Source organism: Peromyscus eremicus, chromosome 3 (genome assembly GCF_949786415.1).
Source record: "Peromyscus eremicus chromosome 3, PerEre_H2_v1, whole genome shotgun sequence".
NCBI classification, from domain to species: Eukaryota; Metazoa; Chordata; class Mammalia; order Rodentia; family Cricetidae; genus Peromyscus; species Peromyscus eremicus.
This window is the reverse complement of record NC_081418.1, coordinates 44,295,714-44,315,737: the sequence shown is the minus strand read 5'-3', so window position 1 is coordinate 44,315,737 and position 20,024 is coordinate 44,295,714. Positions and strand designations below refer to the sequence as shown.

At 46.5% G+C, this 20,024-nt stretch overlaps 1 pseudogene; it reads right to left on the bottom strand.

Moving 5' to 3' along the window:
- Positions 1-16,355: 16,355 nt before the first annotated feature.
- On the bottom strand, positions 16,356-16,729 carry LOC131905731 (histone H2B type 1-H-like; annotated as a pseudogene).
- Positions 16,730-20,024: the final 3,295 nt, after the last annotated feature.

Here is a 20,024-nt window from a genome sequence, read left to right as displayed (position 1 = left end):
TTTCTTTTAAACTTTAATAAAATTGTCCTCTTTGAATAAAACTTTGCATTTGCTTGACTTTCAAAAAAAAAAAAAAAGTGGACAGCCCCTGAAAAACAACACCTGAGGTTGTTCTGAACTACACACACACACACACACACACACACACACACACACACACACACACACACCACACCACACCACCTTAACAGGTCTTGGCCTTGCAAACACATTCTCAAGGAGACAAACCATAACATAATGTCGGATAGTGATGAGTGCTGCGTGAGGTATTTGAGGATGGAGGAACGGAGCTCAGGGAAGAACAGGCATCCATGGGCGTGCTATTTTAGACATGGTGCTGAAGACAGCTCTGAAGAGGAGACCCGTGAGAAGATTCTTGAACCATCCCATGAAGACCTGGAGGAAGTGCATTCCAGGCTGGGAAAAACAAGCACAATGGTCCTCCTGAGTCAGGAGCCAGTGTGGTGGGTTAGGGGGACAGCAGGGAGGGCATCATGACTTGAGTGGTTGAGAGATGAGTCTAGAGAGGTAGGCTGGGTCATATCAAGAAGGATTCTGTCCATGACAGAGATTTGACTTTATTCTGAGTGTGACGAATTAATTGTAGGGCTTACACCAAGCCATCTATTGAGACTCGTTTATAAAAGGCCCCTCTGGCTCTGTGAAGTTACCAGAGGTTAAATGGGAGCAGAGCAGGTATTGGAGCCCTGCATTAGCCATTCAGACAAGAAGCGCCAGCCTGGACTAGGGCCAGAGCAGTGGAGAAAACCAGAGGTCAGATTTAGGGTAGCTGTAAACGAGCCCTGGAACAGTGAATACTGCATTGGATGGAAGGTGTGAGGGGAAAAGTGGGAAATGGAAGAACCCCCACATTGCCAGAGCAGTCAGCTAAATGGCCACGTCATTGGAACATATGAAGTTTAACATAGTGACTGCAACCCCAGCAGAGCGACCAAGAGGCCATCAGATACACAGTGGTCTGGGGAGAAGAGGTTGAGTTCCCGCTGTCCAGAGGAAACAGCTTTGGCACAGGGGAGTGTAGGAAGAAAGGGGATGAGGGCAGCCTGGCAAGACTCCAAGAAAGGAGAGAATGAGCACTGCACTGAGAAGCACCGCAAGGCCAGGGTACAGACCAATGGAAGGGGGTGATTGAGGGGGAGGAAGGAGCAGCCATGTTGAATGCTTCTGGAGGCCTGAAGAAGGTAAGAGGCAGGCAGGCCACAAGCAAGTCACTAGGAGAGCTTTTCTGGTGACTGGTGAGAATTAAATCCTGGTCGGAGCAGGGCTGAGGGAAGGGGAGAAGAGGGGAAGAGAGGTGGGGTTCTGGGAAGTTTCTTTTGAAGGTAGATGATCTAGCCAAAGAGAGGAGACATGGGTGGAAAGTCTCTGAGTTAAGACATCAGAGCCCGGGCAGCACTGGAACAGGGGTAGTTCAGCCAGCCATTCTCCTGCAGGCAAGGGCCAGCCAGAGAGAAGGGATGCAGGGGGAATGGGACCAGTGGGCGTGGTCAGGAGCATTAAAGGTCATCCTCTTCTGATGAAGAATGTGTCAGGCAAAAGCAGACTAGTAATTAAAGGTGTCTGCGCGCCTCCCTTCTTGAATAATTCAACCTAGAAATCAGTAGTAGGGACAGCTTTCGTGAGCCTGTGTGCAGTGAGGCCAGAGGTTGTGAAGTGAGGAGTAACAGTGGCCGAGAGTGAGATGCCTCCACAAGATGACAAGGGCCCCTAGGGGATGGGGCTGTGTTGGCTGGGGGGAACCAGTGGCAGTAGCAGTGAGAACGTGGTTATATATTGAGGCCATGGATCCAATAAATAAATGTCTCACAGACAGTGAAAGTCAGGTTTCTGACTATCAAAATTACAAATATGGAAAGGGAGAAAATTGAAATGATTCTGGTTTGGAAGAGGAATTGTAGATATTAATGTAAAATTATAATTTTTAAGCATATATAGATACTGAAATAAACATAGAGCTATGTGTGCATATTTTATGTACATATGCCTACCCAGATATATATTATGCACATATATCTGTATATCTATTCATACATGTATGCCTCAGCTCTGTCACTTAGGTCTGCTGGGAATATCAGCACCCTAACAGCACTCACACACTCAGGTCTTGTCTAAATACCATCCTTCCCTACAAAGAACCATAGCTTCCTGAAGAAATGGCTAACCATAAGGCCTGGGCAGGGTCAATACAATGTGGAAACCAATCTGAGACCATTTAAGTATAAAAATAAATAATACTAACTCATTGATTAACATAGGCAGGACCCATATGGATACCATAAGCCTATACAAACACACAGGAAAGAAAGCTTCTCCTAGAATTTACAGAATACGGTAATAAAATAAAAATTAATAATGTTAAAAGGAATGCTAGAATTATGAAATCATTATTTGGCAACTATCATCACCATAATTCAATCCAGAAACATCAGTGATATTAAAATTAGGGAACCATGTTCCTTGACACAAAGGATGGTTTTTAAATCACCTTCTATATATAGTCTGTTCTCTGTTGCTATAACAAAATCCCTGAGGGTGGGTAAATTATAAAGAAAAGTGGTTTAATTAGCTCACAGATTTGGAAGCTGGAAGTCCAAACAGCATAGTGCCGCCTGTGGCAAAGGAATGTAGCAGATGGCCTCATGGTGAGAGCACGTGCTAGAGCGGTCAGTCACGTAGTGAAGGGAGACTCAGAGTACAGAGAGGTAGCTTTCTCTTCTACAGACAACGCTCATGAGAAGTACCACATTCCCTCCAAGGACAGTGACCCTAGTGACCTTACAAACTCTCACTAGGTCCCACTTCTGGGGACACATGAATCCTGGAGAGCACATTCAAGCCATAGCCACGCCCCTCACAGGGCACTACCCAGCTGACAAGCCACAAGAGTGACAGGAAGCTTGCAGTGAGTGAAGCCGATAAATTACAAAGCGATCAGCACCGCATGCAGGTTATGGGTCCATCAGGATCTGCTCAGATGTGTTCCTGTGGCCCCTGCAAGAAAGCCTGCAGTCTGAGAGGACATCCGACCCCGGCAAGGGAGACACTGGTGGCAAAATAACAACCCTGCAAACTCCAAGGTGTCAATATCATGAAAACTGAGAGAAAAGCAAAGCAAACAAACCCAAATACTGGTTTAAAATCGGGAGAATTAACAGAATGGAGGGTAGGTGAGTTAGAGGCTAGCAATGACAATTAATGTTCTCTCCTTTTGATGACAAGTGTCAGTTAAATAAGCAAAGTACCACAACTTCTAAAATACACTATAAAATACTAACATGGCCTCAAAAAAGGGAAATATTTCTTTTGTGTTTTCTTAAATCATAAGGGAAAAGGGTAGAAAGTGGAATTACTTATAACCCTATGATTGTCGTTCATCAAGACACCATGAAGAGAATAAACAGGCAAGCTTAACAGAGACAATATTTTTGAAACTCAGCCAACAAAAGACTCATGTCCTGAATATATAAAGAGCATCTACAAGTCAAGAAGAAGCACAGCTGAGCAGGAAACTGGGCAAGAGACTAACACAGGCATGTTACAAAATGTTAAATGTTAGAAGTTTTGTTCATTTGGTCAGTCAGTTTTGGGAGAAAAGGTCTCATGTAGCCCAGGCTAGCCTCAAACTTGATATGTAGCCAAGACTGGCCTTGAACTCCTGATCCTGCTGCCTTAGCATTCAGGTGCTGGGATTACAGATTTGAGCCACCAAGCCCAGCTACAGGATATAAATAACTGGCAAGCATATAAAAAAAACACCAGCAATTTTACTCATTAGAAAACTGCAAGTGAAGTTCACAGGATGTTTCTGCTTACTTTTCAGAATGGCAGAAAGAAGATGGGAAACATTGAGTACTGACTGACATATGTAAAAGCAGAAATTGGGACAATCAATTTGGAGAACAATTTGGAACTCTATTTTTTCTTTTTAATTATTCTTCTCTCAATACCTTCCAACCACAGCTTACCCTCCCTCCACTCTTTTCAGTCCCCCACACCCTTTACCTCCTCTCTTTACCCAGATTCACTCTTCCTGTATTTCTCTTCAGAGAAGAGCAGGCCTCCCAGAGATATCAACTGAACACAATATAGCAAGATGGAATAAGACTAGGCACAGGGGCTGAAGAGATGGCTCAGGGGTTAAGAGCACTGGCTGCTCTTCCAGAGGTCCTGAGTTCAATTCCCGGCAACCACAGGTGGCTCAAACCATCTGTAATGACATCTGGTGCCCTCTTCTGGCCTGCAGGGATACATGCAGGCAGAACACTGTATATGTAATAAACAAATCTTAAAAAAAAAAGACTAGTCACAGACCCTCATTTCAAGGCTGCATGAAGCAACCCAGTAGGAGGAAAAGGGTCTCAAGAGTAAATCAAAGAGTCAGAGACAGCCCCCACTCCCACTGTTAGGCGTCCCACAAAAACCCCAAGCTAACAACCATAACCTATGCAGAGGACCAAACGCAGATCCATGCAGGCTCTGTGATTGTCAGTTCAGCCTCGGTGGCCCCTATGAACCCTGCTTAGTTGATTCTATGGGCCATATTCTCCATCTTTGTGGCTCCTACTATCCTTTATCTTCTGTGGGGTCCCCCAAGCTCTGCCTAGTGTTTGGCTGTGGGTCTCTGCATCTGCTCCCATCAGTTGCTGAAAGAAGCCTCTCTGATTGGGCTAGGCACTGATCTATGAGTATAGCAGAATATCATTGGGAATCATTTCATTGACTTTGGGGTGAGGGGTGCAGTCATGTTTGGTTCTACTCAGGTCTCTGGGCTATCCAGTCTTAGGTTTCTGGCCATCCAGGCGGTGATGGGCATGGGCTGCCTCTCGTGGCTTGGGCCTCATGTTAGTCCAGTCATTGCTTGTCCATTCTCACAAGCTCTGATCTACCATTATCCCAGCGCATCTTGCAGGTAAGACAGGTTGTAAGCAGGAGGTTTTGTGGCTGGATTGGTGTCTCAGTCCCACCACTGCAAGTCTTCCTGGATATAGGAGATTGCAAGTTCAGGCTCTGTGTCCCCCATTACTAGGAATCCTCACTCGGCTCACCCTCATAGATTCCAAGAAGTTTCCACTATACTAGGTTTTCACATAACCCTCCAAATGCCCCCCCCATTCCAGTTGTCTCTCCCCATACTCTTTCCTTCCATCCCTCTCTCCCAAACATGATCCCTCCTTTCTCCACCCCACCCCCCAGCAAAATCTATCTATTCTGTTTTCCCTTCCAAGGGAGGTCCATGTGTCCCCTAGAGCCCTCCTTACTGCTTAGCCTCCCTGTGTCTGTGGATTGTGACGTGAGTGAGGCAACTAGACTGTGAAAGACAAACATGGTATATACTCCCTTAGAAGCGGATATTAGCTGTTACAATACATATGTGAGGTTATGATCCAGCAATGTCCTGCCTGGGTACATAACTTGACAAGTTTAAGTAGCACAAGTCACAACAGCTACCAAGTAGAAACAACTAATGGGTAAGGAGACTGACGGATATTATACAATCATGTACAATAATACAAATGAATGGATTGCAGCTGCAAATGGACACACAGATGATGATGTTGAACACAGGTCAAGTGCTGGGGCTAGGATGGAGCTCCGTTAGTGTGCTTGAAGCTCTGGGTGTGCGCCCTGGCACTCTATAAGACTTAGTGATGCACATCTGTAACCCAGCACTTGGGGTGTGGAGGCCAGAGGATCCACAGTTTATTACCCTTGGCTACACAATGAAAGCCTGAGCTATGTGAGATGACCCGCTCCAGAGAAAGGCAAACTCTGAAGACTGCTGGGTAGTATATAGGGTGGATGCTTTTGTAGCAAGTCTCATCATCACTAGTGGACAGCAATGGCCTTCTGCAGGTATGCAGTTTCCTGACTGGGAGGGAGGCCGTGGGGATCTAGGTCCTGCTGGTGGCTTGTGTGTTTGAGTGGCTAGTGAGTCGGTTTGCTTGTAGACTCCCACTCTTTTCCATAGGCTGACTTGGAACTTTTGGGTTTTTTGTTTTGTTTTGTTTTGTTTTCGAGACAGGGTTTCTCTGTGTAGCTTTGGTGCTTTTCCTGGAACTCGCTCTGTAACCCAGGCTGGCCTCGAACTCATGGAGATCCGCCTGCCTCTGCCTCCCGAGTGCTGGGATTAAAGGCGTGCGCCGCCGCCACCACCGCCGCCGCCGCCGCCGCCGCCGCCGCCGCCGCCGCCGCCGCCGCCGCCGCCACCACCACCACCCGGCTTTTTTTTTTTTTTTTTTTTTTTTTGGTGGAACTTTTGGATTTTATGAGTGTAAACAATGCCGAAGCCCAGCCTCCCAAATGGCTAAGACCACAGACACACATTGCCATGCCCGGCATGGCATATTTAATTTCTAATAACTCACCGAGCATTTGATGATAACAAGGGTTGGAAATAAATATACACAAGTTTGGGTTGTTCCTACATCGAGGATTGCCACACTTGATGACAACGATTCCAGTAAGGCCTGCTCCAAGCCATCTCTGCACAGAACACTTGGTGTCCACCACCTCCCATAGCCATGATCCTTGTGGCAGTTTGAAAGAAAATGGCCCTCCAGAGGGAGTGGCACCATTAGGAGGTGTGGCCTCATTGGAGTACGTGTGGTCTTGTTGGAGGAAGTGTGTCACTGTGGGGGCAGGCTTTGAGGTCTTTTTTCCTCAAGCCTCACTCAGTGTGACAGTCAGGTGACATCTTGTTACCTCTCAGTCAAGATGTAGCACTCCCAGCTCCAGCACCACATCTGCCTTCACGATGCCATGCTCCCTGTCATGATGATAATGGACTGAACCTCTGAAACTGTAAGCGAGCCACCTCAATTAAATGTTTTCTTTATAAGAGTTGCCGTGGCTATGGTGTCTCATCACAGCAATAAAAATCCTAACTAAGACAGTCCTGTTATTCCCATTTGCAGATAAGGAGACTAGGGCTTTGAGTTTACATAATTTACTCAGGGGCTTACAGCTAGGAAACTGGAAACTGCACCCTCGTCTTGCACTCTGCGGAAGGCTGGCTCCCACCTACTTTCCAAGTTCCCTTTTGCACAATCCCAAGCCTGACTCTAATCTGGATCCTCTGGGCATCCCAATTGCTTAAGCTATGGCCCCCACCCCTTATCTAGTACACATTTGTAGAGTGTAATAAGCTTTCTGTGGACTGAACGAATCCTGAATCGAAGCCCCAAGTTTCTTCATCTTCCCCCCGTCATGGGTGCAAGAGCACACGTTTCTGCACACTTCCTGAGGTTTCAAGCAGAGGAAAAGACTGGAGAGTCTCCAGCCTGTGGCTGGTGCTAATTTTACTCGCTGGGGTCTGTCAGACAAATTCCCTACTTCCTTTTTTTACTTCCTTGAGTTCCAAGACATCTGTGTGACTGCGTGGCGCTCCCTCCCTCCGCCTGCCACCCAGGAAGCCGGAGATGAAGAGGCAGCTGAGCTGTGCGCCCACTGTGTCTGCCGGAGGAGGATGTCCCAGGTGCAGCCACTCAGCAGACCCCAGGTGGGCCACTGGGGTACCGGGCCCAGAGCCCAGCCATGCTAAATAAAGCTCCCAGGACCATGTGCCTGCTAGGTTCTCAAGGTCTTCTGAGGTGAAAGACGGGGAGAAATGTAGCAGTTGGTCTGAAACTTTGCAGCTTCCCTCCAGCAATTTGTTACTGGTGTATTGGCTTCGACGCTGGGCTGCTCAAGAACGCAGATACAGAGCACTGAGCGGCGGCGCTGCGTGAAATATCACCAGTACAGCCTCTGCCACCTGCCTCCTTCACCACGAGCCCTTTGCTTGTTGCTAAAAGATTAAAAATAAGCAGCAACCACACACACAAAAGGAAACCGAGTGAAAGTCCCAGAAATCTACACATTTTTCCTGCGCAGTTGTGACCACAATCTAAAGTTGTACTCAACTGCTAATTATTTGCACCTAGCCCTCAAACCTCCCCAACCCATGTTACCCTTTGAACTTTCTGTTGTCCTCCGTGCCATATTCCTGTTGCCTGAGTCTGGCAGTCCATGTGTTTCTCCTTCACCCTCTAATCCCTCCAGACTTCTAGAACCATCCATTTGGCCCTGACAGCCTTTTAGAGTCATGAGAACTTAAGCCAATCCTTTGTTTTATAGACAGCGTGAAGACACATAAATAATGTCCTGTGAGAGTATCACAGGGCACTAAAAAGGTTACAGACAGTCTATAATATCCTTCAGGGAAATCTCTATAAATCTGTAGAGGGCGGGGTGAAGGGCCAAGCTCTTTCGCTTCTTTCCATAATCTCTCAGTGCACAGTGTAATAAATACAGCTTATTGCCGCCTCCCTAACCGTTAACACCTTCCTTCCTGGCAGACCTTCGGTTTGTGAGTGTGACTAAGTCTCTCAGTAAGCAACCACCTTTGCCGCAACTCAGGAAAGAATCTTCACTAGCCTAAACCAAGCACGGTAATTCTACTTCCCTTACCAGTGATTGGCTTAGGAACGAGCATGTGACATTATGCTAGCCAATGAGGAGGGAGGGAAGTCTGGAAAAGTTATAAGGAAGTGTGAACGAGGCTGGGTTCTGGTTCTTCTCGTGGCCCTCGACGTTGCAGCGTTGAGTGTGCAAGGTTCTGAGTCTTGGTGGCCACCTTGTGATCTGACAGACCTGAAGACAGAGCCTACGCAGGGAAGGCGACAGGGATGAAAGATGGGAAGCGCTTGCTGTTTCGTGATGTTGAGTTGCAGAGTTAGTAAGCCTTGCCGGGGGCTTCCTGTTAGAAGAGCCTCGCTGGTTTTCCTTCTCACTCATGTGATTGGACTGGGTTTTCTGTAACCTTTAAAGGAACCTGGAAAGTTCCTGCCTGATACACCTATCTGTGACAAAGACGCACTTTCTCCCCGCCCCATTATCCACCCCAGGCTGGCTTCTTCCTTAGGTCTGGGGCTGACTAGCAGTGATGGTGTGACTCTTCGTTGTCAGCCAGCCTAGATTTAGACCCAGCAGGCAAACACATCCCTGGGTGTGTCAGTGAGGCTGTTTCCAGAAAGGTTAGGCTGAAGAGAGAAGACCCACCTTGAATGTGGGTGCCATCCACCATCCAGGGCTAGTGGGGCCAGACTGAATCAAAAGGAGTTGAGACCCAGCGTTCATGTCTCTGCTTCCTGACTGGGTGTGCGATGTGACCATCTGTCTCATGCTTTTCTCACCCTCAAACTGTGAGCAAACACAAACCCTCCCTTCCTTAGGTGGCTTTTGGCAGATACTTTGTTACAGAATAATTAATATACTGGTGTTTTAATAATCTCCCCGATGAACTTATCATATGCTTGGTCAAGGTTAGGCCTTGAACCTCATCATGAACATCTTTGTTAAATAAAGTTACCAGTCCGCCATATCAGAATCATGCAGGAGGTGAGCAGAGGATGTGAACAGACATTTCTCCATGGAAGATGTACTAATGACCTGTGAGCATAAGAAGAGATGCTTGGCATCTGTAATTAGGAGAATGCACATTAAAGCCATGTGTGGGTTATGGCTCAGTTAATAAAGTGCCTGCTCTGTGTGAATGTACGAGGATCTGAGTTTGAATCTCCAAAGTCCATGTGTGGAGCGGGGTGTGGTAGTATGTGTGCCATGTTTCCTGGAGCTGGCTGGCCATCTAGTCCTGTCTAATCAGTGAGCTTCAGGCTCAGTGAGAGACCCTGTTTTCAATAAGGTAGAGAATGAGAAAGGAAGACTCTTGACATTGACCCCTGAGCTACACACAAACACAAACAAAATCCCACATGAGATGCCGCTTCGTGTCACGAAGGCAGGTGTGATTAAAGAGAACTAGGGAGTGGTGGGTGTTTGTGAGGATCTGGAGAAGTTAGAACTCGAATACACCCGTCAGCCAACAGATTAAACAGTGAGTTACTATGACTCAGCATTTCTACCCCCAGGAATATATCTGAGGGAAGTAAAAATATGAATCCATGTGAAAACTTGAACACAGATAGATATTCAGAGAAGTGTTATTCCTAATAGCCTTGGGGTAGGGACGTAGATCAGTGGTTGAGCACTTCCTAGCATGTGCAAGGCCCTGGGTTGGATCCTCTTCCATTGAAAAAAAAATTTTTAAGAACACACAATAGCCAAAGAATGGAAACAATTCAAACACTATCTGCTAATAAGGGAATAAACAAAATGTGGCATATTTGTATGGTGGGATATTAGTGAAAAGAAATGAAATTCTGTTGGATGCTACAATGTAGATGGATCTTGAAAGGTGGGGGGAGCCCAAAGTGAGCCACATTGTCCCACTCATTTCCTGTGAAATGTCAGAATAGGCAAATCCACAGAAACAAATGGACTACTGCTTGCTACGTGGGATGGAGAATGACTGCTGGAGGGCACAGGGTTTCCTAGCCATCACATCAGGGGTAATGGTGTGACCTCAGAGGGGATTCATTAATCCACACACTTGGTATGCCTCTTCCAGACTCAGATCTCCAGAAGTGTTTATGCTACTTCCTCCCCAGCCAGCCCCAGCCAGCCCCAGCATCTTTCATCCAGAGCATTCTGATTGTCCATGAGTCCGCCCACTCCAGTCATGGATGGCTCTTCTTCATAGTATGCATCCTGTTGATGCCTAGCATCTGTACTCTGACCCATTATCCCTGGGTTGTATTGCAATTAATCGTCTTGTTCTCAGAAGTTCTGTTGAGTGCCTCCCAGGAGATTGCCAGCAGACATCCAAATTGTTTTGAAATTGAAGGTCTGGCTAAAGCCGTAGGCGTGTGCTCTTGATAGGCTAAGCAATGACTCCAATGTGCATGACCTTCCTACAAGTCTGTCCCCATCCACTTTGTTATGGAATATTTTTTTCTTTTTCAAAAAGATTTTTAATTGTGTATGTGTGTGTGGGGGGGATGTGCATATAGGTATGGGTACCTTCAGTGTCCAGAAGAGTGGGGTGTCAGATCCCCTAGAGCTGGAGTTACAGGTGGATGTTAGCCACCAGACTGAGTGGGTAAATAGGAACCAAACTCATGTCCTCTGCAAGAGCAGTATGCAATCTTTTTGTTTGTTTGTTTTTCAAGACAGGGTTTCTGTGTAGCTTTGTGCCTTTCCTGGAACTCACTCTGTAGCCCAGGCTAGCCTCGAACTCACAGAGATCTGCCTACACTATGCACTCTTAACCACTGAGCCCCTACTATGGTTTCTTGTCACCAGCCCAACTCCACCTGCGTGCTTCTCTTGGCCAAAAGAGTTCGTGCACACACGTGGTGTCTCAGCTGCCTCCCTTGACTTGCTCTGGTCTGGGTTACGAACCTCCGCCTCCACAGCTGCAGGCTTTCTCTCCTAGTACTGGTGTTGCCCACACCTTCCAAATTAGTATCATCTGTGAGTTTCATTGCTGGATGTTTTGCTCTGCGCCTCTCTCCTCATTAACAGGTAGAAGTGCAAGACACTCACCATTGTAGCGGGCAAAACAGAGCCTGGCTGCCATGAGCTCTGGGTGTATGTGGGGGGGGGGGGGTTGCACCCCATGCCAAGATCAGCAGGCCTCTGCTGAGATGGGGGTGCTCCCACGATACAGGAAGAAAGTCTCAGTGTGCTTCTGAAGCTGTCTGGGAGGCCGCAGTCAACAACAGGTAATGAGCACCCTGGCCTTTTGGGTGGTCTAGGTCTTCCTCTTGGGCCGAGTGGCTCTCTCTTGGCCCAAGCCGGGGGCTCAGAGGCAACATCACAACTCTGTGCCCCCACCCATCTGTCTCACTGTCTTCCTGGGCTACAGCATCCTCCCTAGCGTCAAGCTTTTCTAGCCTCGGTGGCTTCACGATGCCCTGGAGTTTCTGACGTTGTCTAGCAACAGCTTCCATCTTAATGCGGTTCTTTATCAGTTTATTTTACTGTTCTTTATCAGTTTATTTTACAGGCTTAGCAGGATGTTAAAAAAAAAAAAAAGCTCCAGTGTTTGAGGAAAAAGTATGCTGAAAAAAAAAAATGTGGTCTATATGAGAACATCAATATTACAAAGCTAGGGGCTTCCAGACAAAGCAAACTTCGACGCTGTCCTGCTCTGTTTTAAAATGGGGTCCGAGCAATTTCATTGATATTTCTGCTTTAAACTGTGTTGTTGTTGTACAATCCATATTCCACACTATTGAAGTATCACATTTGGTGCATTATGTAGAGCATTTGAAGGTGCTCTTTATGTGTCTATGTCGGTCTCTTTCACTGTGTTCATGGGATCACCCACCATCACTACAGCAGCACTCCATCTTCAATTAGCGTGCAATGGTACAGGTTTCCTTATGCTTTTATGCATACTGTCTAACTTTAGGACAGCCCCTCACCCAGAAAGAACCCCTCTGGTCGTTAGCCATCTGGTTCCAGTTTCCCCAAATCTCCAACCCCTGTAAACCATGAGCTTTGTTTCGGCTCCTTGCCTTTTCTGAAAAGTTCACGTTAATGGATCCATGGGGTCTTTCTGTGACTTCTTTCACACTGTGACGTTCTCAAGGTCCACTCTTGTTGTAGTATTATTAGACCTTCATTCCGTGTTATTGACAGATATTCCACTAATTGGATATACCATGTTTTGTTGGTGGGTATCTGGGTGGTTTCATCTTTCGACTATTATGCATATTAATATGAACATTTGAATGCATGTCTTAAAATATTCCTTTAAAAATCTTATTTTTTAAAATGTTATGTGTATAAGTGTTTTCCTGCATATATGTATATATGTACCACATGTGTGCCCAATGTCTATGGAGGCCAGAAGAGGGTACTGGATCCCATTGAACTGAAGTTACAGACGGCTGTGAGCTGCCATGTGAATCCTAGCAACCAAACACAGGTCCTCTACAGGAGCTCCTAACTGCTGATCTCTAGCCCTCAAGTGCAAGTTTTTTTGTGTGATTTTAGTTTCCATTTCTCTTGTGAGTAAATTCTTAGGTCCTTATAGTTTTGAGGGCTGCCAAGTAGTTTTCCAAAGCAACTGCACCATTTGCATTCCACCTGCAGAACATGAGGATTTGAATTTCTCTATGGGATTGTCAATTCTCACTAACCTTCATTTTGCTCCTGGCCACCTTACTTGGAATGGAGTGGTATTTTTTTTTTTTTTACAGTCCCCTGATTGCTACTAATAATGAGTGTCTTTCTGTATATTTAGTGGCCATTTGTATGCCTTTTTTGGAGAAATGTATTCAGATCTTTTGCCCACTTTAAAAAGTGAGTGGCTTACATTACAGTTCTTTATATATACACTAGAAACAAATCCCTTATCAGATATGATCTGTACATTTTTCTCCTGTTCTGTGTGCCACCTTTTCACTTTCTTTTTTTTTTTTTTTTTTTGGTTTTTCGAAATAGGGTTTCTCTGTGTAGCTTTGCGCCTTTCCTGGAACTCACTTGGTAGCCCAGGTTGGCCTCGAACTCACAGAGATCTGCCTGACTCTGCCTCCCGAGTGCTGGGATTAAAGGTGTGCGCCACCACCGCCTGGCACCTTTTCACTTTCTTGTGGCACCATTTACTGGTCAAACATTTTTAGCATTTATAAATCCAACCGTTTTTTTCTTTTTGTTTGTGGTTTCGATGTTTGTAGGAGAATATTGCCTCAGTCAATACTTCAAAGACTTATACCTGTATTTTCTTCTAAGAGTTCAAGACTTTTAGCTTTCATATTTACTTTTGCGACCTGTTTGAAGGTGGCTTGTGTATCTGGAATGAAGACGGGTCCAAATCTTGATTTTGTTGTGTGTTGTCTTTTGAGAATTAACTCAGACCCTTTCAAATGTTGTACGCTTGTTGTCAGGTTACAATCAGTGTTCTGGCCACACGTCCTCTTCCAAGTTCATCTTAGAGGGAACAAGCAGTGCTTGAGATACTACTGTTCCAGGAAGATCTGAGAGGGGCATGAAACCCAGAACCAACAGACCCAAGAGGCCAGCTTTGCACTGAACTCAGCATCTGTGTGGTAGCTCTCCCTTGCCCTCTTGGCTAGCAAATTGGGGCATCAATACCCTGGGGGTCACATTGGCTTTTTAACAGTTACTGAATGGGGAGTTCTCCCTATGTTATTGTCCTCAGGAGCACCCTGCTGGAACGAACAGCTAAGTCATGGTGCTTCCCAAGTTGTGAACCCTGTCCTTTCGTTTTGTTTTGTTTGTTTAGTTTTTAACCTGGGTCCATCACTCTCCAATGTGTTTTCTAGCACTGCTTAATTCACATGCCAAGGTGTTAGCTGCATCCACCAATTCTGCTGGCTCGGGGAGGGTTGGAGCAGCCAGGGGAGAATGAAGGGAGTTGGTTGTAGGAGAGGAAGGGAGACGGTATGCACAGAAGGGAAGGCTGAGCCAACAGTGGATCTTTGTACAGTGAAGAAGAGGTTGAGGAAGTCAATGCTGGTCTTGGAGTACTCTTCCTCAGCTCAGCATCTGAAAGACAATGAGATTACATGTACCTGTGCACCTGTATCCTCTTCACGGTGCCCCGGGGCTGTGCGTGAGTGCATGTGTGTGTGTGTGTGTGTGTGTGTGTGTGTGTGTCAGGCAGGTATATGGTGTGTCCTCTTCCTCATTGTGTCCCTGTCCCCCCCTCTTGCCACCCGCTTGCTCTGCCCAGTCCTTCAAGGAGAGCCCACCAGCATCACCAATGATCTGTTCATACCAGCTGTGAGTAACCCAATCCATATAATTCATTGGCACTTCAGTTAATCAAACTTCCAGGCTTCAACTTTAAAGAGAGCTATGAACGTATCTCAAGGTTCCTTACTGTGTTAGTGGGGAGGGAGAGACAAAGCAAGAGAGAGAGTCTGTCTTTCATGTTGTTCACAACCATGCTGGCCTTTCAACCATCTCATGCCAGGCTCCCAACTCTAGGAGGGAATCTCACGAAGGCCCCTGCCTGGACTTGAACTGCTGCCCCATGCATTTCAATCTAAGCTTGAACATGGAGTCATAAGAGGCCACAAACTTTTCTGAAGAATGAACTGCCACCAAGCCTCACTCACCTGGGTAAAGGAGGGATTGGAACTAGACCCTTACCACTTCCCATTCCCTAGTCTGACTTTCTATGACATCATAGTCCCATTTGCGCTGGTTTCTCCCTCACTTTACCAGACATGGGCATCTGCCTTCTTGGCTCTGAACCCCCATGAGTCTGCAAGTAAAGTCAGGTGTTGAGGTGTACTTGTGATCCAGCCATTTACTAGCTTTGTGAAACTGGGTGAGCTACTTATCTGCTCCTGCTTCAGTTTCCCCATGCATTAAATGAGGCTGTTGTGAGGACTGAGATCATTAGAAAGGTCTGTAGATAGTGTGTGTAAACTCATGAGCTTCTGTTTCTATTACTTCCTGTTTCTGGCTGGCCCTGTTTACACCAGAAGCATCACGGGTGGTACCAGGCCAAGCTTCCCACTGCTCTCTCTCCCCTTGTGAGGCCCAGTTTCTAAATCCAGGGCCTGTTTTTTTATTCCCCCTCCCCGCCCCGCACCCCTTCTGGTCTCTGTTCTTCTTGGCTTTCCATTCTCACAGAGGTACATAGGTCAGATCTTGACCTTAGTGCTTCCCCATTGAGAAAACCAAATTCATCCAAAAACCAAATATCCATTCCTATAGACTTCCCCGCCCCCAGTAGCCCATAGTTTGGAACCTTGTATTATACCACACTGTATATAGTCACTGTAGTAGACGGTGCAGTGAGCTTCTCCATGCCCTGTCTCCTCCGTCCCCTCCATCTTCCTTGTTCGTTCTTTTACAATCTCAGCCTTGGGCTGGTAGATGATTTAAGATCAGTTCTGTGTTAGTAAATGACTTTTTTTTTTTTTTTTTGGTAAACACAGAAAGAGATAAAAGTAATCAGTGTTTTGTTTAGTATATTATAAGGAAAAATGTATATTTGCACATGAACAGTAAGCTATTTAATCAGCTTATGTAATAGAGCATTCTAGTGACAGGTTTTGGAGTCAAATGTAGTTAAGACAATGATTGTGGTTTTAATTCTTCTTGCTTCAATGATCCATTATTTCTGGCATCAGGAGTAAGTATCTACTTTTAAGCACTGACGTGTCTCCATCCTGCATCACCTGCTCTCTGGACCAAGATCTTGCTAGACAAATTAATAGAATTTTCTTTCTTCCTTTTCTTTCTTTCTTTCTTTCTTTCTTTCTTTCTTTCTTTCTTTCTTTCTTTCTTTCTTTTCTTTCTTTCTTTCTTTCTTTCTTTCTTTCTTTCTTTCTTTCCTTTCTTCCTTCCTTTCCTTTCTCTCTCTCTCTCTCTCTCTCTCTCTCTCTCTCTCTCTCTCTCTCTCTCTCTTTCTTCATTGTTGAGTGACTCTGAAAAGAGCCTTGGGGTTAGGAGTGAGCTCAACGATCTCACTTGGAGCTGGTGTACTTGGTAACAGCCTTGGTGCCTTCTCACATGGCATGCTTGGCCAGCTCCCTGGGGAGCAGTAGGTGCACGGCCTTCTGGGTTGTCTGGGATGTGATGGCCGAGTGTCTGTCATAAGGCGCCAGATGCGAGGCCTGGCCTGGCATGTGCTCGAAGATGTTGACAATGAGTTCATGAGGCCTGCGGCCTTGGAGGAGATGCCCATGTCCGAGTGTTCCCACTTCAGCACCTTGTGCACGTACACTGAGTAGTTCTCCTTGAGGCTGCACTTGTCCCTGTTGCTTTTCTTCCTCACCTTGGTCATGGCCTTCATGGAACCCTTCTTTGGGACAGGCACAGGCTTCCTTGGCTCAGGCATGATATAAGGAGTTAAACTACTGGAAGAAAGCAAGTTGTCATGATCTTGAAATTAAATTTATAGTTATTCTTTGTTGCAAGATTCCTCAGAGCTTTTAATTGCTAACATAATTGTCTAAAGTTGACCACAGGACAACTTCCCCCTTTATACATAAAAGTTAGGAATTGGGGTTTTGTGGGACCCCATTTGGGAAAACTTGCTTTACATTAAGCCATTTGACCATTCACTTGACACTCCAGAGCCTGCAGTGTATAGTATGAGGTAGGGGCATAAGTTGAGGGACAGTCTGTAGCTATGGTTCATTTCTGTCTGAAACAAATATAAGATGAAATAGGATGCTGGGTATGGAATGGAATGTGGGGTCAATGCTGCGAGACTGCCCATTATTGGGTGAATTCGGTCATTCATAGCCCAGACCGATTCTGTGCTTACAAACTGGAATAAACTCCTATCTCTCAGGGTAGTAGTAAAGAGCCAGTGGTATTTAGGAAAGTGCTTAAACAGAGATGCTTTAGTCAAGTGAGTGTAAGTGTTTATTACTATAGTAGCAAACTCAGAACCTGTAAGCTTATTAACATCACGCTTCACCAATTGCTTCTGTTAGGTTTTCATCATTGTGCCCAAAGACCTGAGGAAATTAACCTGAAGGAGGGCAGATTTATTGTTGGCTTACAGTTGAAAGCTTTTGGTCAATAGCTGGCCAGATCCATTGCCATGGGCATGTGGTGAAGCAGAGCAACATGCTGAGAATGCATTGTAGGGCAATGTTGCTCTCCCAGTGGTGGCTGAGGATAGACAGAGGGTGAGCCTGGGAACAAGCAGGTTCCACCATCTTCCCATGTCCATTTAGTTAGGAATGTTTCAATGGACTAACTCCTTGATTGAGAGGGAGCCTCATGATCCAATAACTTCCTCAAAGCCCCACCTCTGAACACTTCACTGGGGACCAAGCCTTCAACACAGAACTTCTGGGGGCATTTCATGTCCCCCTTTAGTTTCTCATTCCCCATCTTATATGGGTACCAGTCCTATTAGACTGGAAGTCCAGCCTTATGGCCTCATTTAACTATCATAGCATCCATAAATGCTCTGTCTCCAAATACAGCCACTTTGTGTTAGGACTTCAATACGTGGATGGAAGGGATCAGATTCAGTCCCTAGCTCAGCTTCCCATTCTGGCTCAAGGCCCAGGTAGTTCTCTGTTTAGGTCTGCTCCTGGGACGGGAAGGTGTACTATAGTGCAGACCATTGGGATGGGGACGCCTCAGACCCATAAGCTGAGTCTAGATTATTCATTACAGCCAAGGATGTGGAATCACAGTCTCAATCCTCGAGCGTCTTGGGGATTAACATTTAAAATAGGATTTCTAGGTTCACTATTTCTGTGTATGTCGCCTTAAACTAGATCTACAGCTGTTTGTATCCGTATGACAGACAGATACTCCTAGAAGATCCAGCCCAAATGTGATGCTTAGCCTCTGTGCTGCAGAACACCTCCCCCTAGAAACTTCTGGAGACTTCAAGGAAGTCCTCAGGGTTGGTGAGGTATGAGTGGGAATTCAGTTATTCCAGTAGTCTTTAGAGGCAGGCAGGCCCAGAGGAAGGTGACTTGCCCAGGGTCACCTAGGCAAGACAAGGTTCTGGCAAAGCTTAGAACACAATTCCACTCAAAACTTTGAGCTCTTTTTGGTCCAGATGCCCCTAGACTCTCTGAGTGTCAAACCATGTGGTATTTAAAACAGGCTTTTCTCCCATGCATCACCCAAAGGATTCAGTTTGGGATTCTGCAGTGGGCCTTGGTGTAAGGAATTTTAAGAAACTACTGGGTCAGGGCTGCTGTCATTGTAAGCAGGAATTTAAGTTCAGCTGTGTCACCAGAACTATGGGAGGCAGAGAGAGGAGCCTGGAGCCCAGCTGTTCACACTTGGCTACTGGGAACGGTCTTCTTTGTCCTGTTTTTGGTTTGATTGCTAGGAGGCAGGGTTTCATGCTTCCCAGGCTGGCTTTGAACACCTTCTCTTCCTACTGGCTTCTACCTGCTGAGGCCTGGGGTTGGAGATGTGTGCCATCAGACCCAGCAAGAGCTCTGTTATTGACTCCAGCAAAGAGCCAAAGCTGTATCCTAGAGCTCCAGGCTCTATCTGATCCCATAGCTCTGCTAGGTAGATTCTTCCAGAATGTTCTGCACACATTCATACAGGTGGAACACATGCATAAACAACAGGTGCAGTCAAGCGATGCCACTAATTATCACCATCTGCATGAATAGACTGACGGGGGGAATGGAGCCCATGCGATGGAATTTTCCCTTCTTTGTTTTCTTATTTCTGGTGGCTTAAATATTGTGTTTGGTTTAAATACAGACATGATCCGACCACAAACATTATGGGTGGAGAAGCCAACACAGCCCACTCGTGGAGAGACTGCTGCTCGCAGGTACAAAATAAAAATAGCGCTGACTGCGTCTCCAGGTGTTCCAGGCTCTTCCTGGCGTGTGTCACCTCACTACCACGCAGGACTTCCCTGGGGACTGTTCGCTCTCACTTTGGAGAGGAGTCATTGGTAATTGGAGGAGAGTTTAGATGACTCCAAGGTCACAGAAAATTAGCGACGGAGTTAAGATAAAATCAGATCTAGCCATGGCTTCCTGGGCCCCGGAGGCTGAGAAGGATGAAGAAGAACCAAGTTAATGGCTCCTGGTAAAGGGAAGCAGGAACCAAACTCCAGGTCATGGAGTAGAGTGAAAGGCAGTCACCTGGCTCAAGGGCATTCATGTCTTTTGGTCACCTAGGCTTTGAGTGTTTATGCCTCTGTGGATAACAGGTGGGAGCCACCTGGGAACAGGTGTCCCTGATCAACATTATGGACGCTGAAAATTTAATCCTGAGGGCCTGGCCTTGGCAGATTTGCATGAAATCTGATTTGTTTACAGGCCCCTGCACCTGTTATTTTCTCAGGGTGCCCAGAAAGCTCCCCCTACTCTGCAAGAGTACAGAGAGGGGCTGGGTGTGAGGGTGCGATGCCTCTTTCCCTGAAGCCGGGAAAGTGACAGCAGGTGTGGTGCAGCCTGGGCATGGGCATGGTGCAGCCTGGAGTGTGGGCATGGTGCAGCCTGGAGTGTGGGCATGGCGCGGCATGGGCATGGTGCAGCCTGGACATGGGCATGGTGCAGCCTGGAGTGTGGGCATGGCGCGGCATGGGCATGGTGCAGCCTGGACATGGGCATGGTGCAGCCTGGAGTGTGGGCATGGCGCAGCCTGGAGTGTGGGCATGGTGCAGCCTGGAGTGTGGGCAT